Source organism: Rhinatrema bivittatum, chromosome 1 (genome assembly GCF_901001135.1).
Source record: "Rhinatrema bivittatum chromosome 1, aRhiBiv1.1, whole genome shotgun sequence".
NCBI lineage: Eukaryota > Metazoa > Chordata > Amphibia > Gymnophiona > Rhinatrematidae > Rhinatrema > Rhinatrema bivittatum.
The window spans coordinates 52,248,314-52,262,498 of record NC_042615.1 but is presented as its reverse complement, the minus strand read 5'-3'; positions in this window follow the sequence as shown (position 1 = coordinate 52,262,498).

Sequence of the window (14,185 nt, the reverse complement as noted above, 5' to 3'; positions counted from 1 at the left end):
GGGGCCGGTGCGGTGTGCGGCTGCTTGCGTCGGGGCGTCCCTTGTGTGGGCCGCCCTCAGATCTCTCTGCCCTTCCCCCCATTTGGCACGCATGTGCAGGACAGCCTGGCCCCTTAAAGGGCCAATAGCAGGGGAGATGAGCCCTGATGTCCCATGGCCCTTACTGAAGACCTCATCAAGCCAGGGACTATTTAAAGCCAGGCCCTGCCTTCAATCAGGGCCTCAGCAACGGGTTCTGCTCAGCTTTGAGTGTGTTGTTGCTTGTTCCTGATCCTGATCCTGCGTTCCAGATTGCCTTCCTGATCCTGCATTCCAGTTTGCCTTTCTGATCCTGCATTCCAGCCTCATCTATGAGGAAAGGCTGAAGAGGTTAGGGCTGTTCAGCTTGGAGAAGAGATGGCTGAGTGGGATATGATAGAGGTCTTTAAGATCATGAGAGGTCTTGAACAAGTAGATGTGAATTGGTTATTTACACTTTCGAATAATAGAAGGACTAGGGGGCATTCCATGATGTTAGCAAGTGGCACATTTAAGACTAATGGGAGAAAATTCTTTTTCACTCAGCGCACAATAAAGCTCTGGAATTTGTTTCCAGAAGATATGGTCAGTGCAGTTAGTGTAGTTGGGTTCAAAAAAGGTTTGGATAAGTTCTTGGAGGAGAAGTCCATTAATGGCTATTAATCAAGTTGACTTAAGGGAATAGCCACTGCTATTAATTGCATTAGTAGCATGGGATCTTCTTGGTATTTGGGTAATTGCCAGGTTCTTGTGGCCTGGTTTGGCCTTTGTTAGAAACAGGATGCTGGGCTTGATGGATCCTTGGTCTGACCCAGCATGGCAATTTCCTATGTTCTTATGTCTTCCTGATCCTGCTTTCCAATCCAGTTTCCCATTCTTGTGTTCCTGCCCTGGCTCTGTTCCTGCTCCTGCCCTAGGACTGACTCCCTGGTTTTGACTCCTGCCTGGTACTTCGTCTCCACTAGATCTCTGCCTTCCCTGACATCTGGCCTGTCTCATCATCCTGCCTGTTTGCTGCCTGCCCTGACCTCTGGCCTGTTCCTGGTATCACCTGTCTGCCGCTGCCTCGACCCTGCCTGCCTAATGCCGTGTTGCCTTCTTCCTGGACTCCTTGACATGAGAAACCCACGCCTATGTCCTGCCAGCCCCGGCACCCAAGGGCTCAACCTGAGGGGAACGTGGGCTGGTAAAGGTGAAGCTCCAGTTGGGTTTTCTCCACCTACACCACCTCCCGATGACGAGGACCACTGGAGGCCTTCCCTTGGTAGTGGTGTCAACCTCGTCTTGGCTCAGGGTCCACATAAGCAACAGGGAGTTTTCATCCACTCTTCTTTTTACCTCCCAGAAAGGAGGAGGAACAGGAGTTCCCAGGAGATCCCAGCAGAACCCCTTCCAGTATCCAGTGCTTGAGAGGAGAAAGTGTGGCACCCACCCACTGCATAATCCTCAGAAAATATCCCTTCCAGTACAGAAAGAGGAGAAGCTTAAAGGATCAGGATCAAGCATTTGGATCTCAGGTATTTCTAATGGAGATTAAACCTGGGAGAAGAGGACCCCATATACTTACCCAGGGAGAGCACCCCCACCCTCCATCTAATATGAAAATAAAGAATGGGCTGTGAGGAATGCATAAAGGGCTCACAGAATCACAGATTTCATTATATGAATTGATTTTTGCAATGCAGAGAAAAGGAAGACTTGTGTTGTGTGCTAGAGTGCATGTTTGAACTTATTGATTACTAAAGTTATGCTTGGAAGCCCATAACCATATCTGGGAATTCTCCGGATTTGACCCAGAGACTCCGGAATTCTGATGGAATTGTTGGGTCTCCGGGCCAACACCTTAAATCTCCGGGTGCCCTGCTGCTGCAGCACTGGTGCTGTTAGTGAAGCAGGCAGCTTAGAAGGCGTCTGATTGGCCCATATGGGCCAATAGCCTGTTTTCTCTTCCCTGCCTTGTGATCAGTGACAGTGCGGAGATGAGTTCGATTTTTTTGTCCAGAGCAGGGAGCCTTTGGTGCCCCGCACTGGTGCCTCTGGATCAAATAGTGCCCTGTGATGAGTCAGAGGCCTTCTTTCTTCTTCCTGAACCTGCAAACCAATGCTGGCAGGCAGGAAGGGAGGAGGCCTCTGACTGGCCTCTGGAAGAGGAGAGGAGGCCAATAGCAGAATCAGCAGTAGAAGATGCTGCAGCTGCTGCTTTTGACTGGAAGAAGGAGTTTTCATATCAAGCCCAGGAGGAGGTTGCCCTTCTAATGAGTTTGGGGTGGGGAGACATAGCCAGTGTGAGGGGTATTTGTGCATGTGTTTTTGTATATAGATGTGTGGGAGCATATGGGTGTGTGTGATATATATGTGAATGAGTGTGTGCATGGGGGAGGGGAAAGAGCATGTCTGTGAGAGTGTGTGTGTTTGTGTAGGAGGAAGAGAAGTGAACATGGGTGTGAGGGTGAGTGGGCATGTATGTGTGTGTCTGTGTGTGTGGAAGAGGGAGAGAAGTGAGTGAACGAGCATGTGTGTGAGAAGGGTGTGTATGTGGGAAAATGAGAGGAGTAAAGCTATAGGTGAGCATGTCAGAGAATGAGAGGCAGCATGTAAGAATGAGCAAGGGTGTGTGCGTGTGGCAAGTGATCGCGAATGTGTGCGTGAGTGTATATGTGTGTGTGTGTGTGTGTGTGTGTATGATAGTAAGTTTGTGCAGATCCGGTCCCTCGTCGCCCCCACACACACACACACATTCACAGTAATCTCAGGGTGACTGGAAATCAGAGGTTCCCAGGTATGTCCATAACTGAATTCAGCTTTCTTACTGGTACTAAAGAAGTTCCTAGAGATTTAATCTGCAGTGGGGTAATCCTCCCCCACTGCAGAGAATCCTGTAGAGCTGGGGCTATAAGGGACTGAGTGATTGCAGAAGGAGTTGCAGCCCCCTGTATCTTGGGTTTGGTGACCAGATTATCATGAATAAAACACTCCTACAGGAAAAAATGGCACAGGTTCCTCAGAGATGAGTGTTTTTCGAGCTGGTCCTGGTGTATCTCCATTGTTTTCAGGCCATTCACAAAAAAATATGCATGAGGTAGATTCGCATCATAACACTGCTTCCATTGCATGCAAATCTGCCTCATGCTTATTTGTTGTGAATAGCCTGAAAACCAGGCTGCCTGGCGAGGTACCATACTCCAGGACCAGCTTTAGAAACACTGTTACAAGGCTACTTAAAGCCCCAATTAAGATGTTTTAAGATTGTTATCAGCTGAAGGGCGGCCTTCACTCAGATTGCTTTGGTACTTTTTTGAGATTTCTGGCTGAGTTTATTTACAATTATATCTCAGGAAAGAGATTTATTAATGATTGTTCTATGTGGTTTAGTAATACAAATCATTTCTCATACATATGCATTTATACTTGTTTTTATCCTTCCTTTATTTGCTAAAAGTGGAGATGATTCATTTAATAAATAGGCCCAGATGTTTCATGATATTTATTACTGCTTCCATTTCACCATCTAAATACAACTTGCTCTTTAACTTAATTAAATCAATCCATTTTTCTAGTTGTTTTCTCTAATTTCTGTACTGCAGGCAATAAAGTCCTAAGGTTAACTTGTTTGAACGATACATCTACCAACCGAAGCTTAACTTTCTCAATCAACATTTTCACCATGGAGTTGAGCACCAGTTCGTGCAGAGTTTGAGAGATCATCAGAGGGTCCTCTACAGTTTGCCTCATGACAGTCCTAGGTTGATGCAGCAGTCCGTCGCCAACTCAGAAGTAGCTTTCAACTATGAGGTGGGGAGAGCCGGTGCTTCTTCGAAGTCCGGTCCTCTCACATCAGTCTGCTCCTCCGCTTCTGTGGGTCAAATATGGTGGCAAAAAGCACGCCATGAATCTTGACATTGACTTCCAGGTGCATGGCGTCTATGAATGTGCTAAAGAAAATCTCAGCTGGATTTATTCCTAAGCCTCCCCCTTGCCTCCATGTTGAAATCTGGAAACAGAGAACTTCCCATGGCACAGAGAAAATGAAACACCAATCAGGATGTCAAAGTAAAAAAAAAAATATATATATATATATATAAGGAGGCAAATTTTCGAACTACGTGTTTTGCGACAAAATGCATGGATCATTTTTATCCCCGGGGTTTTCCCCCAAATTTTCAAAGCAAAGGTCTGCACGTTCTTTCGCTTTGAAACTTTACCTGAGGAAGGCTGCGCCCACTTTTTCTGCGGGCGCAGCCTTCCTCAGGTGGTTTCTTTTCATGGAGAATAATCTGTGTAGATTTAAAAATGCAACCTTGCATTCATTCTTTTCTCTCCAGGGATCACACCTTGCCCCCCCCAGGAGTGCCTCTTCTCGGTGCAAATAGAAGTCCGCACACTGAGGAGCAGTGCAAAGATTTTCAGCCGCGTGAAGGGAGGGCAAGTATCAGACATAAAGCGCTATTTACCTCCGAAAATGGTTTTGAAAATGGCCCTTTAAAAGTCTGAAATACACAACACAGTTATGTAGCTCAAGCTACTGCTTTTCTCAACCAAAGCCATTTTGCACAGAACAATTTTTTTTTGTGTGCAGTCGTTTATATCAATATTTGAATAAAATCTACATTTTAAGAGTCTGAATTCAGCCTTGACCATGCTGAGCCAATGCATTTATTTTAGAAAATTGGAAAACAGTTTCAGAAATTAGGTCTATTTCTATTTCCTAGAGCAAGAGGAATGGCAAACCCTTCTCCCAACAATTCAATGTTTGCTGCCCTGTCTTTTTCTGAACGATGGCCACATAAAAGTAAATCTCAGTTCTATAATACATGAGGACCAGATGGCTTGAGTTAATGGATTTGATTTCTCATATTCTGCGGTTCCGAAAGGACATTTTGCGTGCAAAGCGGACTATGCCAACACTGCAAAACTGCATGCATTCACAGTTCTCAAACTGCATGCATACTTGAAAAGTGTGAGGGGGATTTTTAGTGCACACCCTTTATGCTACCCCTGAAAATCAGCTCTACAAGCACTCACCTATTTTGCACCTGCTATTTTGTGCAGTCAACCGAGGATGGTGAAGCGGCAGACGTGCTTTTGAAAATGTCAAGGGCAGGTGCCATTTTACTGCCCTGACCTATGTGCCCCTAGCGGGGGACACCTCTTTCCTGCACCACGAAGTCCATGTGCCGCGGAAGCACACGAGTATGTTTTTGCCGGGCAGGATGATTGTTTTTCCTGACAGGCGACTCTAGGCATCTTAATCCATCTTAACATGCCAAGATTTCACAGAAAATTGTTGTCACTCTTCTAAATTTTATTAGAAATGACCGCAATTTATGTTACATGAGGCATCTCGGCAGAAACAAATGTCATCATCTGTTCTTTTCATACTTAAAAAAATGTTTTGCAGGGAATAAAATGGGGAAAGAGAAGGTGATGTATCCAAAAAAGAGAAATGGCAAGTGTCTGCCTTCCAAGCCGTGGTGATAACAGACCAGTTCATATAAACACATTAAACTACTTTAGGCCTATTAATTTATTAAAAGAGTATAACCCCATCCTTTAGCTGTCTGGGAAGGAGACAATTATCCTTGTTAATTATTGCTCATTGGTTTGTTCCCTGAGCAAGCGCAGTTAAGTGTTCGGCACTCCAAAGTAAATAGCCAGGATTTAGTTGAATTGGGGCATTCTGTATGCATTTTCATGAGCAATTTACAGTAGATTAGCTGTTAACAGTGCAAGAAATGGCATTCAGTATATCACCCAGGATGCAAATGATTGTGTAGCACCATGAAAGGACTCTGTTCGGATCATTTTATTTACAATTTCAACTGGACTCCTACCATGTAAAAATATTAATTTATAACAGTAATAAAGCTGCAAGATTAAGAACTGACTTTATACTCAGAGCCTGTTCATTAGGAATGTACATTTGATTAAAACAAACATAACCATATTCATTTCAGTCGTGGCCCCCAAAACAAATGGAGGGTACCTATGAATGAAATGAATATTCTTGGTCCCATTCATTTATGTTTTCCATCATTTCTATGGCCCATTAAAGTCTATGGCTGTGTGCTGCAGAGAAAAAAAAATACTGGTAACTATAGCAAACAGCTCCTGCCTATGTGATTCCACTACCTAATCAGAGCTTTATCAGAGCCAAGGCAGGACAAGCTGGCAAGGAGACTAGCCAGAGGACAAATCACAGTGCAACATCTTTTTAAATAGCTTATAGCTGCTCTATGGATCAAGTAACACTGATCTCCTCCCGCAGTAAAGTCCAAGCATGTGAAATAAGAAGTCTGCATTTCCTTTCTAGCTCTTCACAGAGAAGGACATACTAGGAGAAGCTCTCTGAAAGGTGTTAAAAAGCTTAACTTTTTGATTTGATACTGGTAAAGGACTGCTTCAAATCTCTGTGCCAGAAAGAAAGAAAGTGCACTACTGCAGATTTTGATTTTTCTCTTCACTGGGTTGGGTGATGGTGTGAGACAGTGTGGCGATTGTAGCTTTGGCAGTGCTAATGATATACTTGTCTCTATCTGTCTAGACATCAATGAGTTGAGCAGTACATGCTCAGACACTGAAGAGAAGAGTCTTACCAGACTGCCAGTCTCTTTTGTCTATTAGTGTTTAACAATTTGTTTGTATATGGAATCAGTCAATACCAGTGCTCACAGCACAGCATACATACATGGTATATGTGTTTATTTGTATGTGTGTGTGAATGTGACCCAGTTCTCCATACAGTGAATGGTTCTGTGAGTGAGGATACAGTTGCAGTATCAATACATTTATTTGTAATATCAGAAAACCAAAAAGTCAGTGTACTTCAATAGTTTTATAATATAAAGAAAAGAGAGAGGAGGAGATATTGGCAGGGTTGGGAGTTTTGGCAAGGGCAGCAATAAAAAAGACAGTCCTATACCTCTCTTTTTCTCTCTCTGTTGTGGAGCGCTAGGAGAGCGGTCCCACTTACCAAGAGATGTGTGTTCATGGGCCACGGCTCGACCCCAGAGGAACACCGGAGAGGTGCTGTGGTAGGCGAGGCATGCCCGAGCATGGGCTGGACAGGAGCGAGGCTGAACTGAAGACTGGAGATACTGACCCTCCTCCGGACCTGCACGCTTTGGAAGACCAACAACGCAATGATGGTCTCATGAACAGCTCTCCGACCGTTCATAGCCCTTTCAGACCTGCCGCAGGGTATGGCAAGAAGTGGCAGGCTGGATGGAGTTCAGGGCAGTGGAGACCGGAACATGAAGGTTAGATGAGACTCAGGGACGAGGTACTTGGATGCACAGACGAGACTCAGGAACAGACGTAGACTCAGGAACAAGGTACTTGGCTTTCAGAAGAGTCAGGAACAAGGTACTTGGCTTTCAGAAGACTCAGGAACAAGGTACAAGGCTTGCAACATGAAGTGCCCTACTCAGCCCGCCCGTGGGGCTAGTCGCAGACCACGACATAGCTTACCACGAGGTACCAAGCATACAGAAGACTCAGGAACAAGGTACAAGGCTTTCAGACCCCAGTAGTGAAGCAGGACGTCGGGGAGAGCTAGGAGCAGCAACGGAGGACCTGGCCACATGGAAACAGCTGTGGGGATGGCCCCAGCTGATTCGGGGGAAGATAAGAGCATCAGCAAGCGATCCAGGGATTGACTTCCACAGCCCAGCTTCCAGAGGCCCCTCACGGTTTGCAGTAGAGGAGGACCGGAAGGCTCATCTGCATACTGCTCCCAGCATCCCCTGGGAGAGGAGTCCAGAGGTCACCGCAAGCGATCCAGGGATTGATTTCTACAGCCCAGCTTCCAGGGGCCCCTCACGGTTTGCAGTAGAGGAGGACCGGAAGCACGCGCCTAATGGCGCGCGAATCTCAAATCCTTCCATTAACTGAGTGAAGATTAATTTAACCGTGGTTTAAGAAGATTGGTAAGTATAGTTTTCAGAAATTTTGGGGCTTATAAAAGTTTGTGAAAGGTGAAATTGAGGGATATATTCTTTAGAGTTTGTGTGTGTCTGAGGTAAAAAGCAAGCCAGAGATAGTTAATTCTAGTGTCTGTCTTTCCCACCCACTCAACCCTTGATTTTTAGGGACAAGACACTTTTCCACCCTTGATTTTTAGGCACAAGACACTTTCCCACCCACTCAACCCTTGATTTTTAGGCACAAGACACTTTCTCATTAAAAATCAATCAGGGTCTTATCTAAAACATAATATTGTACCAGCCCTTATTGAAAGTTTAATCATCCCCTTGTAGGACACTAGCTGATTAATTACTAAATTCACCTGTAAATTTAAAGTACTCTCATTCCAACTCCCTTAGTATCCTAAACTTAACTAGGAACTCAATAAAACTAAGATGAAGGCAGCAGTCCAGCAGCAAGAGGGGGGCTTTCCAGTCTTTTGCATTGAGTGTCACATGTATGATTTTTTACCCGCTGGTGAGAGATTGTATGTGTACACTCGGTGCAAAGAGCTCCAGGCTCTCAGGGAACAAGTCTGATCTCTGAAGGCTAGAGTAGCAGATTTGGAGGAGCTGAGGGAGACAGAGAGGTACATTGATGTGACCTTCAGGGATATAGTAGCCAAGTCCCAAATCCAGTCTGGCAGCCCCAGTGCTGCCTTGGATCAGAAAGGTCTCTCAATAGGAGAACATCACCCTGGTGTAGCAGGAAGTGATCCTGTAGCAAGGACCTGCTCTCCAGGTGATGTATTGTACTCTCGCACTGAGGACAAATCTCCCAGGGCTACTGCCCAGGAGGGAGGGGTTAGGTCGGCCATCATAGTTGGTGATTCGATTATTAGAAATGTAGATAGTAGGGTGGCTGGTGGACGTGAAGACCGCCTGGTAACTTGCCTGCCTGGCGCGAAGGTGGCAGACCTCACGCGTCACCAAGATAGGATTATAGACAGTGCTGGGGAAGAGCCGGTTGTCGTGATACATGTGGGCACCAACGACATAGGAAAATGTGGGAGAGAGGTTCTGGAAGCCAAATTTAGGATTTTAGGTAGGAAGCAGAAATCCAGAACCTCCAGGGTGGCATTCTCTTAAATGCTTCCTGTTCCACGTGCAGGTCCCCAGAGGCAGGCAGAGCTCCAGAGTTTCAATGTGTGGATGAGATGATGGTGCAGGGAAGAGGGATTCAGCTTTGTAAGGAACTGGGGAAACTTTTGGGGAAAGGGGAGACTTTTCTGAAAGGACGGGCTCCACCTTAACCAGAGTAGAACCAAGCTGCTGGCACTAACTTTCAAAAAGGAGATAGAGCAACTTTTAAACTAGAACAAGGGGGAAAGCCGACAGTCCTCCGCAAGATCCTCCTTGCGATGAAGAAGAACTATGGAGACTTCGTGTCCATTTTGAACCGGCAAATACTCCTATGCTGATGTTATTTAGATGCCCCTGAGGAAGCTTGTTATGCGAAACACCGGCCGTGTAGGGCTGTGTGTATACCGTGCATTGACAGTGTGCTTATCAACTTTTCCTCTTCACATTGACAATGGAGTGGAATGCTCATTCAAGACTGTTATTTGAAAGTCGTCTTGACTGAATTTTGACCTTTTATGATATATACAAATATTTAAAAATTCAAAAAAATAGTTTCAATTAATAAAATAGGTTTTACAGTGATGGTGAATGATTAGAGGTCCGGTTGGATTTTGGTTTGAAATCACAACATCTGGCTTGATGACACCGTCACTATAGGCGAAAATTTAAATTCTAATTGGTTTCCCTCTTTATTGACAGTTTACCTATTGGGTTACTGTATTGACTCCTTTTGTTATAGATTTCAATTACCCCAATATTGACTGGGTAAATGTAACATCAGGACTTGCTAGAGACATAAAGTTCCTGGATGTAATAAATGATTGCTTCATGGAGCAATTGGTTCAGGAACCAACAAGAGAGGGAGCTATTTTAGATTTAATTCTTAGTGAAACGCAAGATTTGGTGAGAGAAGTGACGGTGGTGGGGCCACTTGGCAACAGTGATCATAACATGATCAAATTTAAACTAATAACTGGAAGGGGGACAATAAGTAAATCTGCAGCTCTACTACTAAATTTTAAAAAGGGAAACTTTGATAAAATGAGGAAAATAGTTAGAAAAAAACTGAAAGATGCAGTTACAAAGGTTAAAAGTGTTCATCAGGCATGGACATTGTTTAAAAATACAATCCTAGAGGCGCAGTCCATATGTATTCCGCGCATTAAGAAAGGTGGAAGGAAGGCAAAACGATTACCGTCATGGTTAAAAGGTGAGGTGAAAGAGGCTATTTTAGCCAAAAAAAACATCCCTCAAAAATTGGAAGAAGGATTCATCTGAAGAAAATAGGATAAAACATAAGCATTGTCAAGCTAAATGTAAAACATTGATAAGACAGGCGAAGAGAGAATTTGAAATGAAATTGGCCATAGAGGCAAAAGCTCATAATAAAAACTTTTTTAAATATATCCAAAGCAAGAAACCTGTGAGAGAGTCAGTTGGTCCATTAGATGACAAAGGGGTTAAAGGGGCTCCTAGGGAAGATAAGGCCATTGCAGAAAGAATAAATGAATTCTTTGCCTCCTTGTTTACTAATGAGGATGTTGGGGAGATACCAGTTCTGGAGATGGTTTTCAGGGGTGATGAGTCAGACGAACTGAACGAAATCACTGTGAACCTGGAAGATGTAGTAGGCCAGATTGACAAACTAAAGAGTAGCAAATCACCTGGACCGGATAGTATGCATCCTAGGGTTCTGAAGGAACTCAAAAATGAAATTTCTGATCTATTAGTTAAAATTTGTAACCTATCATCCATTGTACCTGAAGACTGGAGGGTGGCCAATGTAACCCCAATATTTAAAAAAAGCTCCAGGGGCGATCCGGGTAACTATAGACCAGTGAGCCTGACTTCAGTGCTGGGAAAAATAGTGGAAACTATTCTCAAGATCAAAATCGTAGAGCATATAGAAAGACATGATTTAATGGAACATAGTCAACATGGATTTACCCAAGGGAAGTCTTAAGAACATAAGAAATTGCCATGCTGGGTCAGACCAAGGGTCCATCAAGCCCAGCATCCTGTTTCCAACAGAGGCCAAACCAGGCCACAAGAACCTGGCAATTACCCAAACACCAAGAAGATCCCATGCTACTGATGCAATTAATAGCAGTGGCTATTCCCTAAGTAAACTTGATCAATAGCAGTTAATGGACTTCTCTTCCAATAACTTATCCAAACCTTTTTTGAACCCAGCTACACTAACTGCACTAACCACATCCTCTGGCAACAAATTCCAGAGCTTTATTGTGCGTTGAGTGAAAAAGAATTTTCTCCGATTAGTCGTAAATGTGCTATTTGCTAACTTCATGGAATGCCCCCTAGTCCTTCTATTATTCGAAAGTGTAAATAACCGAGTCACATCTACTCGTTCAAGACCTCTCATGATCTTAAAGACCTCTATTATATCCCCCCTCAGCCGTCTCTTCTCCAAGCTGAAAAGCCCTAACCTCTTCAGCCTTTCCTCATAGGGGAGCTGTTCCATCCCCTTTATCATTTTGGTTGCCCTTCTCTGTACCTTCTCCATTGCAACTATATCTTTTTGAGATATGGCGACCAGAACTGTACACAGTAAGTGCAAGTTTATCTTCCCAACCCATCTATTTTCTGGTACTCCACCTTATTCTTGTGTTGCAAGGTGGATCCTAGCCTAGCTCTCCCATCCTTCTTCTTTCTTGGATATACTGGAGTATGTTAAGAACATAAGAACATAAGATCATGCCATACTGGGTCAGACCAAGGGTCCATCAAGCCCAGCATCCTGTTTCTAACAGTGGCCAATCCAGGCGATAAGAACCTGGCAAGTACCCAAAAACTAAATCTATTCCATGTTACCGTTGCTAGTAATAGCGGTGGTTATTATCTCTATGTCAACTTAATTAATAGCAGGTAATAGACTTCTCCTTGTCCATACTGATGAGAAACCATGGCATGTTCTGATTGTGACTAAAGTTTTAATCAGAAAGCAAATTTCACAACGCCCCCCCCCCCCAAATTCCACCCAGCAGTATGATCAATTTCAAATAGGGAATGTAATAAAAGTTTATGTCACAAAAGTGATACTGATGACAGATCATTCCCTTGTTCTCAATCTGACAAGTGGCAAGAGCTTAAACAGGAAGACAGATATCTCCCATGCTATTTTGCACTGCTGCTAAACTGCTTGTCTTGACCTTCACCTTAGGGGGGTCTTTCTTCCACTCAGAATTGCTCCCATACACAGATTTTGCACCTTGAGGGTCTTTCTGTCACTCTGCCTTACTGTTATACCTCAAATTCTAACCCTTGAGCTTTTCTTTCCACAATGGGGGACTGCTTTCCACCTCTCATGGGGTCTTGCTGTGTTGCTGCTATATTTTATGTTGATTGGTCCCTTTATTGGTGCCTTGCGGTTTTTCCTGCCACCTTTCTGCTTCATTCCTCCTTCATAGTGCCTGCCTGAGAATATTGATACCACTCTTGGTGCCCCTTTGTCTCTCGTGCTGTCTCGAAGGTGCCCTCTTTTGAAACCTTGGGTTGTTCTTCCCACTTTTGCTACTTTTTTGTTCTTCTGATGGTGCCTTGGAGAACTTCTGCCACCTTTGGTACCCCTTTGTCCCTTTACGATGCCTTGGGCAATTCATGCCATTATTAGTGCCACGTTGACGTAGTCTTGATGCATTGGCATGTCTTCACTCTTCTGATGATATCTAATTACCAGTTTTATTAGAACAGATGAGAAAAACCCAATTTTTGCGCCCCAGATTGGATGCAGTGCTTCCCCCCATAAACAAAATACTTCTTTGAAATGAATGAACCAAATGTAGGTGCCCTATGAAACAAATGAATAGGCTGAAAAGAAAAGTTTTCCCCTGCACATCCCTCCTATTTATAAAGTCATCATGGCAAGATATAAACTACACTAAACTCTTTCTCTAGAACTGAAGAAATGAGGTTATTTAGAAGGGGGGGTTCAACAGCATGCAGAAATCTTAATCAAATTCTTTCGTTCATTATGTACAGATGATGGGAAAGTGAGATGCTTCAGGCAGGATAGCGCAGCATAAATAATTTATATTTTCAGAGGAGGAAGAACTTTCACAAATGATAATAGAAAAGGTAATGGGACTTTATGGACAAGATCCAAGAACACTGGTAAAGCTCAAGAAAATGCTGGCTGCACACATAGCACCTCTGTTGAACAGGAACGGGAAGGAGGCAGGTAACTATAAGGCTCTTGGACTTAACTTCGGTACTGGAATCTACTACAGGAAAGGATCATGCAGTTCCTTGAAACTATTAAATCACCGGACAGCATGGCTTCACAATGGGGAGATGGTGTCAGACAAACTTGGAAGGTAATTTTCAAAAATGTTTATGTACCTAAACAGGTATTTAACCGTGCTAAATGTTTGTTTTTAAAAAAAGCCCCTCCCCCCCTCAGTAAATGTAAAGTTATCCATGAACTTTTACTGGTGAGGATAAAGGAGTCGGATTAGGTCGGGGAGGGAAAAGGATTCATATCACTTGCATGCTAGTTTGCGTCTTCTTCAAAGCAAGTACAAATTACCAACATTCCCCTGCTGGTCTAGATTTTCAAAGGAAAACTTGAAGTCCTGCTTATAGTCTAAAAATTGCCCCACTGAGTTCTTTGATTCAGTGACAAAAGAGGTGAATCATGGAGGTAGGGAGTGGAGCTATGGATGTTGTTCATCAATACTTCAGAATGGCTTTATCACTGTCCTACAAAGAAAACTAGTAAGCTAACTAACCAATATGGGAGTATGATAGAACTTTTTGTGGCCATTCCCAAAAATGATGACTCTTCTCCTTTATATTACTTGATGCAGTGGTATACTATGATACTTTAGCTTTAAGAACTAATGATGTCATCAAGGATATCTTTTGAGTATATATGATTAGACTTGTAGTGGGGAACAGTTAACTAAGTATAGATTTTGTTTAGATTCAGGGAGCCCAATTTTCAGTAGTCTGCATAAATCACCAAATGCGAGCTTAAGTGGGCCTGTGGAGATTTATGTGGGATTTATGTGGGGGCGACACAGTTTATTAAATTCTGTGTATTCCTGCTCCAAAGGTATGCACATATGCTTCAGTATGTGCAAGTATTTGTAATGCAGGAAAAC